Source organism: Lathyrus oleraceus, chromosome 5 (assembly GCF_024323335.1).
Source record: "Lathyrus oleraceus cultivar Zhongwan6 chromosome 5, CAAS_Psat_ZW6_1.0, whole genome shotgun sequence".
Classification (NCBI taxonomy): domain Eukaryota; kingdom Viridiplantae; phylum Streptophyta; class Magnoliopsida; order Fabales; family Fabaceae; genus Lathyrus; species Lathyrus oleraceus.
In genome coordinates, this window is record NC_066583.1 from 569394894 (window position 1) to 569411098 (window position 16205).

Consider the following 16205-nt stretch of genomic DNA (forward strand, 5'->3'; position numbering starts at 1 on the left):
CTGTTCTAGAAAAGAGCATCAGTGCATCCTATGGAGGCAGTGAACATGGTTCCAATCTTTCAAGGAATATGGGCATGGGTATTGGAAGAACTGATGGCAGCATAACCGAGTTAGGACACAGAACTTTGTACAACAAAACTGCTGTCGGTGTTTCAGGGTCCATATCTGGGCAAAGAAATGGTGTTGGCCTCAAGCATAGTTTTTCAAATACTGAAGCTACTACTATTTCGGATGCACAACATCAGCCAACACGAAATATAACTGGCATAAAGATAAATGTGATGTCAAGTAGCTGGAAAAATTCTGAGGAAGAGGAGTACATGTGGGATGAGATGAACACTGGATTGACTAGTCATGGTGTCCGTAACAACTTGGGAAACGATGCTTGGACTGCTGATGATGAGAATTTGGATGCTGAAGATAACCACCACCAAATCAGAAATGTTTTTGGGACAAATGTTGATAGAGAAATGACCAATAGATCTCAAGCCACTCAAAAGAAACAATTTCGGCATCATCCGTCATTATCATGGAAATTGCAGGAGCAGGAAATATGCAGATGAAGCGTCTGTCAAGAGGAAGTACAAGAAGTTGGCAGTGTTGCTTCATCCAGATAAGGACAAATGTGCTGGAGCTGATGGGGCGTTTAAGCTTGTTTCCGAGGCGTTGACTTGTCTCGACAATGCTATGCGTAGTTCTTATGATCTCAAGAGAAATTTTTCTTCTGTTGATCAAGCTACAAATTATAACAACTGTTTCAATATGACGCCGATCTTTTGTAGTAAACTCGACACCTTTTGGACAATCTATACCGCTTGTAAGGTTCAGTATAAGTATATGCGCGAGTATGTGAATAAAAAAACTCTCTTTTTCTATCTCAAACAAAAAATGGTTTCTTCACTCCAATGGGTGCCTCAGGAAAATGGTTCAAATCACTTCTTTCTCATAAAAAAATCTCATCTTCAACCACAACAACCGATCAAGAGAAGAAGACGAGTGGTACTACTAAGAAGAAATAGCAACTATGTAAGTCATCTTCAGAAGGATCTTCTTCTTCAAATATGAAGAAGAGTGGTGGTGGTGGTACTGTTTCCGTGTGCGACTCCTCTCTTACTGTTGTTGCGGTTGCCGTGGTGGTTCGAGCTCAACCTAAGGATTTGAACCTGATCAGGCAGGAATGGGAGGCTATTCGAATTCAAGCTCTGTTTCGAGCCTTCTTGGCTAGAAGAGCTTTGAGGGCACTGAGGGCAGTGGTTGAGCTGCAAGCTATATTTAGAGGCAGACAAGTGCGAAAACAAGCCGCAGTTACTCTAAGGTGCATGCAGGCTCTTGTTAGAGTTCAAGCTTGCGTAAGGACTAGGAATGTAAGGAATTCTCCAAAAGGCAAAGCAGTTCAACAGTTGTTAGATGACCATCGCAACCAAGCTGATTCTGTTAAACTAATAGAGAAAAGATGGTGTGAAATTCCTGGAACTGCAGATGAAGTTAAAGCAAAGCTAAGGCTGAGACAAGAAGGAGAAATCAAGAGGGATAGAGAAATGACGTACTCTCTTTCCGCACAGTCAAGAATGAGTGCTAGTTTGAACTGAAAATCAACGACTCCTCTCAAGCATCATCACAATCGCGACAACAAGAGCTTAGGAAACGGTTTGTTAGAACGCTGGATGGCCAAAAAGCCATGGGAGAGTCCAATGTCAAACAGGAAGAGTGAAAAGCTTGTTCCTACTTTTCAAACAAGACAGAATGGCATGACAACTAGGATTTCATCTCTTAAAATCTATCAGCAATCTCCATCCTCTTCCACCGTAAGCTCCGAGTACATGAATGACGATAGCGTGACATCGTCTTCATGTACATCTGGATCTCCATCTATTATGCCATTCAGCAATACTACTGTTACGGTGGAAGCAAGAAAGGAAAAAGATGTACCAAGCTACATGAGTTTGACAGAATCAACTAAGGCTAAACTCAAAGCTTTAAGGAGCTCTTCGCAGAATTCTAAGAGACTCACAATGGATGATTGTCTGTCTCATAACACAAATTCAACGTTTCTGAATGGATATAATAGCATAAGCAGTTCTGGTTCTGACCCTTCGATTAACATATGGAAGGATCATTGTGCGACACCTATAAGAAGCGATGTAGATGTGGATCCAGAACCTCTAAACTCAACAGACAAATTGCACCAACAATCTTCTGCAGCAAAGAAGTTGGATTGATCCTGCAGCATCAATTAATTACTAAGTATATATCTCCGGTTAGCCTTCGGAAATGGAAATGGGAAATTACTATCAGTATTTTCATAGAATGTTATAGTTTCCCATAGAGACCGGAGATCCAAAATCCACAGTTATGTCCAATTCTGGTTCTTTTCTGGACCGTACTGTTGGTTTTACTGTCAAATGCTCGCAACAAAGAATAGTACACGGAATGCCATAGGAGAGCGATAGTCAACCAAGATGAGAATCAAGTATCTCGAAGCTACATTGAAACAAGACATTGAAGTCTTCGACACTGCGGTTTGAACTTCGGACGTTGTTTTCGCAATCAATATTGATGTTGTCATGGTCCAGGATGCCATTAGTGAGAAGTTGAGAAATATCATTCACTACATGGCTACTTTTGTTTCTGGTTTTGTTGACGGATTCACCGCTGTTTGGATATTGGCTTAGGTTACTCTCGCTGTAGTTCCTATGATAGCCGTAATCAGAGACATTCATACCACAATTTTGGGAAGCTCTCTAGTAAGGGCCAAGAAGCTCTTTCTCAAGCTGGCGACATCATAGAGAAGACGGTTATGCAAATCCGAGTAATGTTGGCATTTGTTGGCGAGTCTCAAGCACTACAAGGCTACTCATCATCCTTGAAGGTTTCTCAAAAGCTTGCCTTCAAAGATCAAGTCAATTCAGCATTAGAACCCTTATGGCATGAACTTAAGTTGTTGCATAAGCAAGCAGAAAATAGCCGGACTTGGAATGCTGAACGAATCTCAAATTACACTTTCAAAGGGAACGACACTGGAAGGCAAACAAAATACACCGTGGTAAATAAGCTCATTTACCAACGGTGAAAGATTGAGTAGAGGGAAGAGGGACCACAAGCTGAATATGGACAAAATTCAAAACGTCTTCCGTACAAACATTTTCCACTAGTCTGAGGAAACACAGCAACACAGCAGAGAAGAGATTAGCCATATAAAAGGAGGGGCAATTACTATTCACGAAGAAACCCTAATTTTTTAGAGGAGCCGCTACTGTTCACCAACAAAAAAAGAGGTCGACGACAAGGAGAAAAGAAAACCATAGTTTTTCTTGGTGGTGAAGAACGGACAAGAAGATCAAAGACCGGTTCAGACGAAACCTTACCTACATCCGTCGGTCAATCTCGCCGCAAACGGTTAGTTTCCTTTTCGAGTTTCTATTTCGATTTCTCCGTTTTAGCTTCCTTAAAGCTTCCATTTGTTTGGTTATCTTCTGTAAAATTTTGATGTTCAAATGGAAAGAAAAATGATTGTTGGACTAAGATAAATATGTTTACAAGAACCTGCTACTGCTACTGTTATATTTGTTATTTAATTATATTCAGCGCCTATTTATTATATTTATAGTAATGCAGGCGATATTTGGATAACAAAATAGTTATAGCCTAGTGGTAGAAATGTTGTTTGGTAAACCCTAGGTTCTGGGTTTGATCCGTGGGTTCTAACATTTCTTGTTTTTAATATACTTTCCATTTCCTACTAGTTTTTATTTATTATTACCATTTTTTATTTTTTTAAACCTTTTATGATTTTTTTTCTTTTTTTTTCCTCTTTTTTTAAACACTTGTTGATTTTAATGTTTGTCCTTGATTTATTGTTCAAACATCGATTTTTAATTTATCGATTTGGCAATTTTCTTGTTATTTATCCATGATTATTTTTATCGATATATTGATAGTATTTCGCCGCGTTTTGATTAATCGCATATGACATTTCAATTATTGTCAACATGCGCAAACCGGCTTTGAGCACATTATTTAGGTTTTGTGTGTCCCTCAATTTCCATCCGTGCAAATCCCGATTTTATCTTTTTTCGATTTAATTTTTAAGTATGTTGTAAATATAACTTGTTGTGTTATTTTCTTCACATGGCTTACTCTTGGGCCTTCTTACAACGAGACAGTTCTCTTGCACTTACTCTCATACATCGCATTTTTTGTTGTTTGGGCCCGATTTAATTATTTCATTACTTTGAATCCCCATTCGACAAAATGTACCCCCACTCCCATGACATGTAATAATTTTACTGTTTTATTTCTTTATTGCTTGACTGTTTAGTTAGCTACTAACACAAGAATAAAATCAACCATTTCCAAAAGATCAAAAATAATGACTCGATCCAACGTCAAGTATTTTCTCAATAAATAAATCAATCCATTTCTTCCTCCCATTCTATTCCATTTATTTCAAACCTTCATCAAATGCTTGATCCAACGTCAAGCCATTTTTCATAATAAAAACTCAAAAAAATATTAATTCATATTTAAGACCTTTTCAATAAAGATGGAAGTGGAACATGGTGGATACCGTGCACTCCTGAGATTAAGATTCGAGGTGGATGCCTCGCCTATCCTAGCTCTCTCCATCATCCAAATTTATCTACTATGTTTCTCTCAAACCCCCATTAAAATCTTTCTCAATCGCTCATCAAATGTTTGATCTAATGTCAAGTTATTTTCACAACAAAACTCAAAATACTTAATTCCTATCTAAACACTTTTCAATAAAGATGGAAATAGAACACCGTGCACTCCTGAGATTAAGATTCGAGGTGGATGTCTCGCCTATCTTAGCTCTCGCCATCATTTAAAATTGTCAATGCGGTTTCTTCACACCCTTTCTCAATCAAATTCAAAACACCTAATCCTTATTAAACACCTTTTGCAAATAAGATGGAAATGGAACGTGGTGGATACCACGAACTCCTAAGACTAGGATTCGAGATGGATATCTCGCTCATCCAAGTTCTCGCCATTATTCAAAACACATCAAACCAATCAATTTCTTTTTCTCGCCGCCGTGCGATTGACTCTTAAACCTTTTCTCAAACGAAAGGTACTTTGTTTCAAAACAATGCAAGGCAATGTTTCTCCACCTCTTTTGGGTAGTCCAACAATATTTTCGTCGATTTGACACAGAGTAGCTTTCTCTAAAATCGACCAACAAACAAACATTTTTCTACCCATAAATATGTAAGCCTTGACTTCTCTATTGAGATACGTAGGAGCAGGATTTGTAAATCTTGTCAGGCCCACTAATAAAAAACTTAGGTTTAGTCCTTCGTCGAAAATCCAAAAATATTCTCCTCTCATCCTTTCTTTCTTTCTCACTTAATAAATTAAAGCCTAACATTTCAAACTAACGTACACAACTAACCTAACAGTTCCCTTTGAGTACAACGGACGTGAGGGGTGCTAATACCTTCCCCTTGCGTAATCGACTCCCGAACCCTGATTTGGTTGCGATGACCAATATTATTGTCGTTCTTTCTTCAGTTTTATCGATATTTCCCCTTTCCTTTTTAGGAATAAATAAAGTTCGGTGGCGACTCTGTTCAGTCCATAATTGCGAGCGTGCGATTGCGATTCGCTTAAAGTCGTGTTCTCATTTCCCGAGGTACAACAATACTGCTTGACGAAAGCCTCGCCTAAATCATTGAAAGAGCGGATGCTTGAACTCTCCAGCCCCATATACCACCGAAGCGCAGCACCTGTCAGGCTATCCTGAAAGTAATGGATCAGCAGTTGGTCGTTGTCGGTCTGTGTTGACATCTTACGAGCATACATAACAAGATGGTTAAGCGGTCATGTGTTTCTCTTATACTTCTCAACATCAAGTACTTTGAATTTAATATGGATCTTCACGTTGGGCACTAGGCACAACTCAGCAGCACTTTTACCAAAGAGGTCTTTACCCCTCAAAGTCTTCAATTCCTTGCGCAACTCAAAGAATTGGTCTTTCATCTCGTCCATCTTTTCATAAACATCCGGACCCTCAGACGGTTCGAAATGATAGATGGTGTCTTCAACACGGGGTAAGGTGTGCACAACGGGAGGTGGCACAGATAGGACCGGGCTAGATGCCGGCAGAGAAGCGAAAGTAGGAGCAAAACCCTCTGGCACAAAATTAGCAGGCATTCCCCAAGGGAACCCAGCTGACATAGTTGGAGCGAAATGGGTTGTTGCAGCAGGCACCGTTGAAGCAACTACCTCAGATATAACCGTCCTCGTAGGAGGAGTTGCAAGAGTTGGTGAAGCTTGGCTTTATGCAGCCAGGACTTACTCCATCATGGCAGTCAGCCTAGAAATCTCTTCCTTCAATTACCTGTTCTCTTGCTCTAAATGATCCTTTATCCTTGGATTATTGGCTTGAGTATTATACCGGTGCGTCAGCTTGTCTTCAAAATAAATGAAGAGCAAAGAATTAGACCACTGATCAAGAGCTCAAAACAAAACCTGCTTATGCATATGATGCATGCAATGTTTGTGCATATGGTTTATTTTTAATCAGGGGAACTTTATAGAGATCTATTTGCAAATATTTGAAAATATTTTACTCTTAAGACATATATGGAATACTCATATCAATAATATTTGGAAACTTTTTACACCAATGAAGTAGTACAGTTTTGGTAACCAAATACAATACAAGAGAAAAGGAGAATGAACATCCTACGGAGCCCTAGAAACAATCGTCCAAAGCTCTCGAGATCGGAAGATAAGTTGCACGAAGCCTCTTCACCTCTCTCTCATAAGCTGCTTCCATGTCGGCCTTCTCCTTGGCGAGCTGATCATACTTCCTCTTCCATAACCTAGATAAGTGAGGAAGAAGAGAAGTAACCACATCATCAGGTTCATCAATAACCTGATGCTCTAGAAACTTTATCACTGCATCCTTATCTTTGAGTTGCTGAAGAAGTTCCTCACGCTCACGAACCCATGCACGCGACCGGTCTTCATCTCTCAACTCCTCCACTCCTTGGTTAGGGAGAGTTGAAGGCCCAACCATAACCATAGGGGCAGGTCTCAGATAATCATATGGAATACGATACTCAAGAGCTCTCTTCCTCACCCAAGAGGTGTAGGGTTCCAAAGTAATGCAATTCTTCGGACCAAGCTCCTTCCTTCCCTTCCTATGAACTTTGCGCCACGCGCGGACCATCCTGCCCTTCAAGTTCTGGGGATCTTTAACCTCTTGAAAGAACACGCCTTCCAACAAAACATTGTTAGGTTTATCCTTTAAGGGGAACCCAAGCTGACGGCGAGCCAAAGCAGGGTTGTAGTTAATTCCTCGACATGTACCGAGAAGAGGCACATTGGAGAATTCACCACAAGAATCGATAATCTGAACGCCATCATAAACACGGTTATACCAAGAGATATCATCATTAGTGAGAGACATAAGTCTTGCAGATCGCCGTAGACATCCCTTATTTTCCTTGAAGGCGAGCGTCTGCGGCAAGTGCGAAATAAACATCTTGTACAACAGAGGTAGACATCACACAATGGAACCACCACCCTTTGCATTCCTCATATGCAAAGAGAAATAAGTGTCACCCAACAGAGTCGGAATGTGATTAAGAGAAGAGAAAATCCTAATAGCGTTCACATCCACAAAATTGTCGATGTTGGGAAATAACACTAGCCCATAGATGAGTAGTAAGAATATGGCTTCAAAGGCGTCCTCACTCATGGCCTTCCCAAACAAAGTAGCTTAGGCGATGAGAAAATCAGATGGGAGACCTTGAATTCCACCTTTGGTAGTCATATGAGCAACAATATCAGATACACCCACATGAAGCATATCAGCAATCTCTTGAGAGGACGGAACCTTCTCTAAACCACTGAACGACAACTGATCCATAATAGGTATACCCACATGATAGACATACTCCTCAAGTGTAGGTAAAAGCTGAAAATCCGGAAAAGTGAAGCACTGATACAGAGGATCGTAGAACTGCACCAACACACTCATCAGACCTTCAGCAACCTCGGTAGAAAGAATAGACAGGAGTTTCCCATGGCGAGCTTTGAACTCCAAGGGCTCTAATACATAAGATGTCAAACTCCTTAATTCTTTCAAGTCGGGTTGTCTGAAACTGTACTTCTTCGTATTCCTTCTTTGTTTATCTATGTCTGAAAATTTGCAAATAGACCTCTTAAGTTCCTTGAAAATTTTCATTGTTGATGATATGGATGCAAATGAATGCATGAATGCATGGATGCAACAATCACACTCAAGAATCAAGCAGGTCACACCACACAAAGGTCACGGGATGGCTCAAATCATCATCAATATCAATCATCCATTTTGGTGGATTATGGTTTACACCTTATCAACACCCAAGTTCCATTGATATTGAAGATATACGAGAATGGATCAACCGAGAATCAAGGGTTTGTTGTAAGTCACGAGCATGGAGTCTCGGTTAAGAACCACCCAATGGGAGTGTACTATGGTTAAACCTGACAATCATGTTCTAAAAAGGTCCCCATAGTCATCATCTCATCTTTCGGATATTATCGGATAAAACAACTACTCTTATTCCAAAAATATTCTCAAGAGAGACTCTTATGAGTGTAGTATCGCGTAACAATCGTATCAAATCTTACACTTGAACGACCTTCGCACCACATCCTAAAATAGGCCAAGATGGGTTAGGTATCTAAGGTCCTTGGCTTCTAAGGTTTATATTGGAAAGAGTAATGCCTAACCACGACTACTCGTGTGACATTATTGATCCCAACAAGACCTCCACCAAGTGAACGGGCTTGCTGTAACACCTCAAAATTTGCCCTCCTTTCTTGGGACTAGATTAGCATATTGCATTTCATTTTTTAGGACATTAGGCATTACATCTTTGCATATCATGTGGAAGCAATAAGCAAGTCATCCTCCTAGGTCTTGCTCAGAAGATGGAGAGGTTAATAGATGCAGGCCTGAGGGTCTCATGAATTGATCACTAGCCATCTGAGGGTTTGTGCTTCAATTGGGGTTTCTTGGTTCCTCAAGGAGATTTGATCATAATCTTGGTTGAATTGGTACATCACCATCATCATGGTCTCATCATCACCAAGAGGTTCATTGTGCCTGATCATGTTCCTTGGGATTAGGGTTTTGACCTCTGGTCAACCCTAATCAGTTGTATTGTGCCAATCAGGGTTTTGCAAGGAGATGAGGTCTTTCATGGAGATGGGGGTCATTATATGGTTTTTTGGAGCTTGTGTAAGCTAGGGTTTCATTTTGGAGCCATTTCATCAGGAGATTGAGGCTCAGATTCATCTGTGCATGACCAAGTCATCTATCAGTCAACAAAAGTCAACCAAAAGTCAACTGTTGGATTTGAAGGTGGGAAGTGGTTAGAAATACTTCATTCATGTTCAAACAAGTCTCATTTGACATTTCAAACATCAACAATGAAGAAAATAAAGTCAGGACAAAACTTTCCAAAAATAGAAAGTGACTTGTAATTCAAAATTGCCAAAAATGGAAAGGTTTTCTCCTCAAGATTACATCATCAAGAAAGCTTCAAATGAAATTTTGTTGAACATTAAAGTTGAATATCTTGCTCTCATCTTTCCAAAAAGTCCAAGATCATGAATTTCTCATGTGTGGTTGAAGAGATATGGTCAAATCTTGGTCAAGTGAATTTGAACTTCAAGAAGGCATAACTTTCAAACCATAAGGCCAAATGAGATGGCTCTTTTTGTAACATTTCTCTCTTGACATGTACTATCCAATTCATGAATCATAGGCCATGCATTGTGATCACAAAAATATTTGACTTTCCATTTGAATTTTGGAGGGAAAGTTCAAATTCAAAAATTAAGCATTGTTTTCATTTCCAAGCATTGCATTTGGCTTCCACATAGCATTTTAAGTTGATTTCCAAGCAGAAATGTGCACTGTAGCATTGGTCATTACATACATAAGGTGGATTTCACATTTGCATAAACACTTGGTTTTCCCTTAATCCACTTGCATTGGCTTAATTGTGATTAAGAGTTTGATTAGCACACCATATATATAGCTAAGCATAACAGAAAAACAGATTAACACTTCAGAATTCTCAGATTTAGATCCATTTTTCACAATTTTCTTCATTTGGTTCTCTCACTTTTTCATCAAATTTCTTCATAAACCTTGCCTTGTTCTTGATCAATCCTTGATCCACAAGCATAATTGGACATTTTGGAAGCAAGATCCATCAATTTTCGAGCTGATTTGGAACGGTTGAAGCTCACCTCCATCAATGGCAGTTGGATTTTCTGGCCAAATCGTGCAAGGTTGAGCATCAAGCATTCATCCAAATCATCATACAAAAGTGTGGGAGCAACTGTTTGGACTTCTCAAGGCCTGAAAGCTACAATTTCATTTCTGCACTTGCTTGAAGGTTAGAATTAGAGTTCCTCAATTCTTGAAATGTTTATGTGCATGTTGTAGATCTTTCATCCCTGAGTATGCTGAGCTTTGTCTCATTGATTTTCATGGAGAAACGAGTGAGATATGTTAGATCTAAGATTGATACATGAAACTTCTTTGGCTTGAATCTCTGGATACATGTGGAATTAGGTTAAATTGAGCTTAGATTAGTGTTGTATGTTGAAAGACGAATCCAATGGTGTGCTGGTTGTGAATTTCTGGACAAGTGTGTTCTTGAGCTCAAGAACACGTATGAATGCGCATGAAGATCCTAGGGTTTTAATTCCAGAAGTGTGTTTGATCTTGTTTAGCGCGCTGTGCATGTGTTTTTGTGTTTCAATCCATGCGTTGGTCCACGTGGTAGTTGCATGGCAGAATGATTGGATAGGAGCGCACGGCCTTGCCACATAGGCTTTAATGAAACACAGAGTTTCATTGTTAAGCGCTCCAATTTGAATTCGTGGCCGGTTCGAGTCCTGGCTGAGGCATTTATCCAAATTGCTTTGCATTATTTTCATCTTTATTCCATTCATTCATACTATGCTTTCAACATGTTTTTTTTATTTTTCATTCACTTAGAAAATTCATAACTCCATGATTAATGATCCAAATGGCCTGGGAATTTTTGCATTTTGATCCTCATGATTTCTAGTTTTCTATGACTATTTTTCCAGAAATTGTGCACGGTTGAAAAAATATTTTTTCCTAGGGATTGTTCATGTGTGTGTTTTCTTGACCTACCTTGCCATATGCTTTGTGAAATGATGAGATTTCATCCAATGCTCTTGAAACTTTGCATGCTTAAACTAGACATCTTTAGGGACCTTTTGGTGTTGAGCTTGCATTTTTAGCATTTCTGGTTGTTGAGATATGGTCTGGTTAATGTAGGTGTGACAATGTGTGTCACACCATTGCTTGCTCAACTTGTTGATTTTCTTTGCCATGCCAAATAAATGCCAATTGATGTGATTTTTTGCATGATGCTACTTCTGGATGTTAGGATTGATCATGAATTTTTGTGGAATTTTTGGTTTCATTTCTGATTTGTTTGGTATTTTTCTTGCTGGCTGACCATTTGTGGACTTTTGAATAGTCATGAACTTCAATGATTTGTGAAATGCTGGATGTTTATCATATGAACTTGAAATTTTGTACATTGTTTCTAGACACTTTGAAGTTTGTTTTGGCTTTGGTTTGAGACATTTATCATTTGTCAATTCTGTTTTAGGCTTGTGTGAACTTGATGTAGCATTTTGTGCCCTAATTGAGCTTGTTTGTGCTTGCCTTGCCTTAGGGAATTTCTTTAGCATGCTTAAACTTGTCCAAATGCCTTGATTTTTGGTATGTTGATCATATTATGTGTTCTGGTTAGTGTCACATCCGCGAAAAACAACCGGCGGGCTAAAACAAAAACAACACAGAGCCGCCACCGTACGTTATTTATCCCAAAAGAGGGAAAGGAAACGCTCGAAGTAAACCTGGGAAAAGCATGGTCTCGCGACCAAAGAGAATGGGATCGGGAGTCGGTTATGCGAAGGGAAGGTATTAGCACCCCTACGCATCCGTCGTACTCGACGGGATCCACACTCTAAAAGATAGGTTAAGGTTGCTAAAACTGCTCACAAATATCACGCACACACACCGAAGACAACACAGGTGGAGGAAGAGGGGAGAGGGCTCGCTAGGACATCGCGTCCTATGCCTACGTATCTCGTCTGGAACGAGAATCAGAGCTGCCGTAGTTCGGCTCACGCACGCCGAAGCAAAACAAAATACAAAAAGGAAAACATGGAACCCGAACGCCAATCGCTGGACTTACATCGGCTTCCGAACCAAACAAACACACTCAGGATACGGACAGCCAATCGCTGGTCTTACATCCATATCCTGACACACGAGAAGAAACAAACAACAAGTTACTAAGGAGTCAGGCACTCAAGCCTAGCAACTGTCAAGCAAACGCACACAAAAAGAAGAAAAGGTTGCCCGGAGAGACCTCGCACGGTCTCCTGCCTACGTACCTCATCTGGTATGAGGATCAGGGTGACGTAGTTCCCCTGAACGGGAAAGAAATTCTAACCAGATACAAAGGGAGACACACTACTAGGGAGCTGGACTCGAGCCTAGATGTTATCATGCATCATTGCCCTATGTTATGGTTTCTATCCTAACTTGCACTGGCAGCAAGCTAATCCTAAACAGGCAAAGCAATCAAAGCAAACAATCACAAATAGCACACACTATATCCAAACAGAGGTGGCTCAAACAAGGGTTAGACTGCCAAAGCAAGTCAACTGTATCAGGGTGATGTTAGCTCTTAACCCTGACATTGAGAGTCAGGGTGAAGCCAGATGAAAGGTGAGTGAGGGGTGTGCCTCACAGCTCTTATCCCTGGCCAGGGAGAGCTTCAGACAAAGGAAGTGTGGGTCCATAAAGTGGGAACCCTTCTACACTTATGACACTGACTCAACTGTACAACTGTACATGGATCTTGGGTTAGGGTCCACAAGGCATCAACATGTAATGTGAGCCAAGGGACGACTCAACAGATTAGCAGGAGGTGGACTACACACCTCTTGTGTCTGCCAATTGCCTTAACAAAGGTCTTTTCCTGCTTGGGGACAAAAATAAACAAGCACAAACATCGCCTCTTAAGGAGGACTTCAGACAGGTGCCTGGCCAAGTAACAGGCCAGGTCTTCCAGACTACATGGAGTTAGTGATTCTACCTCAATTGGTTTACACAACCAAGCAGCAGCACAAAGCGAGTTCACAAAGAACTATAGCAACTAAGGTACCTGAAATCAATCTAATATAGTCAGTACTCAGCTCAAACAGTTAAACAGACAAGTTAAAAGTCACACAGTTAACTGTACACAAGCAATGCATCAAGCAAAGCATAAGCCAATGCTCAACACAAATGAATTAGAAACCACCTACAAAACAAAATTAATGTTAATCAACATCATTCACATGAGCAACTCAAACCAAGTGCATTAATTCCTCCATGCCATTTGCCTTTTGTCCTGAAAATACAACTCAAACATGAGAAGCAAACCCTAGGACAAAGCCTAGGGTCAAAGGAGGAGAAATATTTCAAAACAGAACATGAAAGTTATCCAAAATCAAGTTCAATCAAATTAAAAACAAATCCAATTGGTCTCATGTTCATATCATCCATCAATTTCATTTCATGAAAGAAATAGTGCAAAGCATGCAATTTAGAACCTCATTGGACCAAACAGAATGCATCAATCCAAACTCAATCCAAAACAATTCAATAAATCTCCAAAATATTCACAGCTAAACAGCATCCATTACATGTCAATCACACCAAATTTCAGGTCAATTGGACAATTGGAAGCAAGTCAATTAAATTCATCAAGTTAAAGCATGCTCATACAAGTCCAAACAAAGCACAATTTCATGTATCAACTTCAAGCAAGCATAAAACAGTGGAGGAACATGATAAATGAACCAAACCAAAACCATGACAAACTTCAAGATGTCTATAATCACTCCACAAAATTTCAAGTCCATCCAATGCATATCCAGAATTTCACAAAACATTTAAAAACATGACTCACAAAAACTCCACATTTTGTCAAACAGAAAGGAAATTCTCAATCAAATTGGAAACACATTCCAAAATTCCAGAAAATTTCACATATGAACCTAACATCCAGAAGTATCAACATGCAAAATTTCAGCTCATTTCAAGTCCATATGGCATGGTAACAAAATTCATTAAGTCCAGCAAAACATGGTGTGACACAAATTGTCACACCTCTAATGATCATGTCATATCTCTCAATCCAGGAACTCAAAAATCACAAACCATACACCAAAATGTCCATTAAGGTCTCTAGAATAAGCATGCAAAATTTCAAGAATTTCTAATTAGGCATCATCATTTCATGAGCAAAATACCAAGCAAGGTGCAAGCAAATATATGTTCATACAAACCCTAGACCATTCCAAAAATTACACGTGCACAATTTCCACAAAAATCACCAAAAAATAGTAGAGACTACAAGAATCATGGTGGAAAAAATCTCATTCAATTTGGATTTATAGTTTGTGAGTTATGGATTTTTCATGTGGAAGAAAAAATAAAAAATGATGAAATGAAGCATGTGAAGTCATATGAAGGCAAGGAAATAAATTGCAAGGCAAAAAGTGGAACTGCTTTCAGCAAGGATCGAAGCGCTACAGTAGTTCATTTAAAAAAGGTAGCGCGCCACTGTAGCACGAACAGCATCAGCAAGCTAAACACGAAAAATTATGGATCTAGCAAGGTTCTGGAAATTTTTTCAAGCATTCATCAATGTTCTTCATGAGTTCATAGGTCCAAGAACAAATCTCCACCAAATCACACAAACTTTATATCATTGGAAAGCTCTCACAACGTACATCATGAATCCATAATTATTTTGTTCTAATTCTCAATAAATAAAAAAAATCGAATCAAAACATAAACATGCATGAAACTTCAAATCATCATAACTTCCTTGTTTCTCAACCAAATTTAGTGGTTCAAAGTGCAGAATTTTCTACTAAACAAGATCTATCTAAAGCATCAAACAATTTCAAGAATCATTGAAGTCGAAAACTCACCTTAATTTGAGGACAGTTGCTAAATCGCGCGTTTTAGGCCTTGAAATGTGAAAACAGAACTTCTATGATGCTTGTAGAAGTGAATGGAACAAGTCTTGTTGCTCAATTACGCACGATCTTGATGAAATCTTGAATTGCCATTGTTGCACCTCACTTTAACAGTCCAAAATTTGACTTGGAAATGAGGAAATCTTGCTTCAATTAGCTTCAATAATGCATATAGATGATGAATGGATGAAGAACAATGCAATGTTTATGCAAATTTTTGGAAAAAAAGTGAGAGAGAAAGATGAAGAATTTTGGTAATTTTCATATCTAGATCTGAATTCTGTTATGATTATGGTGAAAACAGTTACAATTATCCTTTTATATGTGATGTTAATGATGTTTTTAATCAAGATTAGTGCTAATGAAGTGGATTAGTAAAATGCATTTTTATGCTAAATGGACAATTAGTAATTCACCGTCACTCATGCAAAACCAATGTAACAGTGGAATTTTCTGGTTTGAGCAAGTTACAAATAGCATATGTGAGCTAGTGCAAAAGGAATGGAGTGAAAACAATGCTTATTTCTCAAAATCACTTTTTCCCTCCACTTTTTAAATTAAGTCCACTTGAAAAATGCACTTTTTATGTGATGAGTTTTCATGAAATGTGATGATGGATTATGATAGTACATGTCAAATGGAGTTTGCTCAAAGAAACCTCACTCAATTTGGCCTTGTGAATCAAAAGTTATGCCACTTTGAAATCCAACTTTTTTGGACAATGATCAATCCATAACTTACCAACCATAAATGAGAAATTCATGTTCTTGGACTTTTTGGAAAGGTGAGAGCAAGATATACAACTTTCATGTTGAACAAATTTTCATTTGAAGCATTTATGGACACGTAATTTTGAGGAGAAAAACTTTCCATGTTTGGCAATTTTCAATTACAAGTCACTTTCTATTTTTGGAAAGTTTCCATTTGACTTTATTTTCTTCATTCTTGATCTTTGAAATGTCAAATGAAACTTGTTTAGACATGAATGAAGTGTCTCTAACCCTCTCCCTCCTCCAAATCCATGAATTCAGGCACAGTTGATCGCAGTTGACTTTTCTGATTGATAGATGAATTTCAGC

General features: G+C 39.0%; 1 pseudogene; it reads left to right on the top strand.

The window, feature by feature from the left end:
• Positions 1–889: 889 nt before the first annotated feature.
• On the top strand, positions 890–2219 carry LOC127082123 (protein IQ-DOMAIN 6-like; annotated as a pseudogene).
• The last annotated feature ends 13986 nt before the right edge of the window (positions 2220–16205 follow it).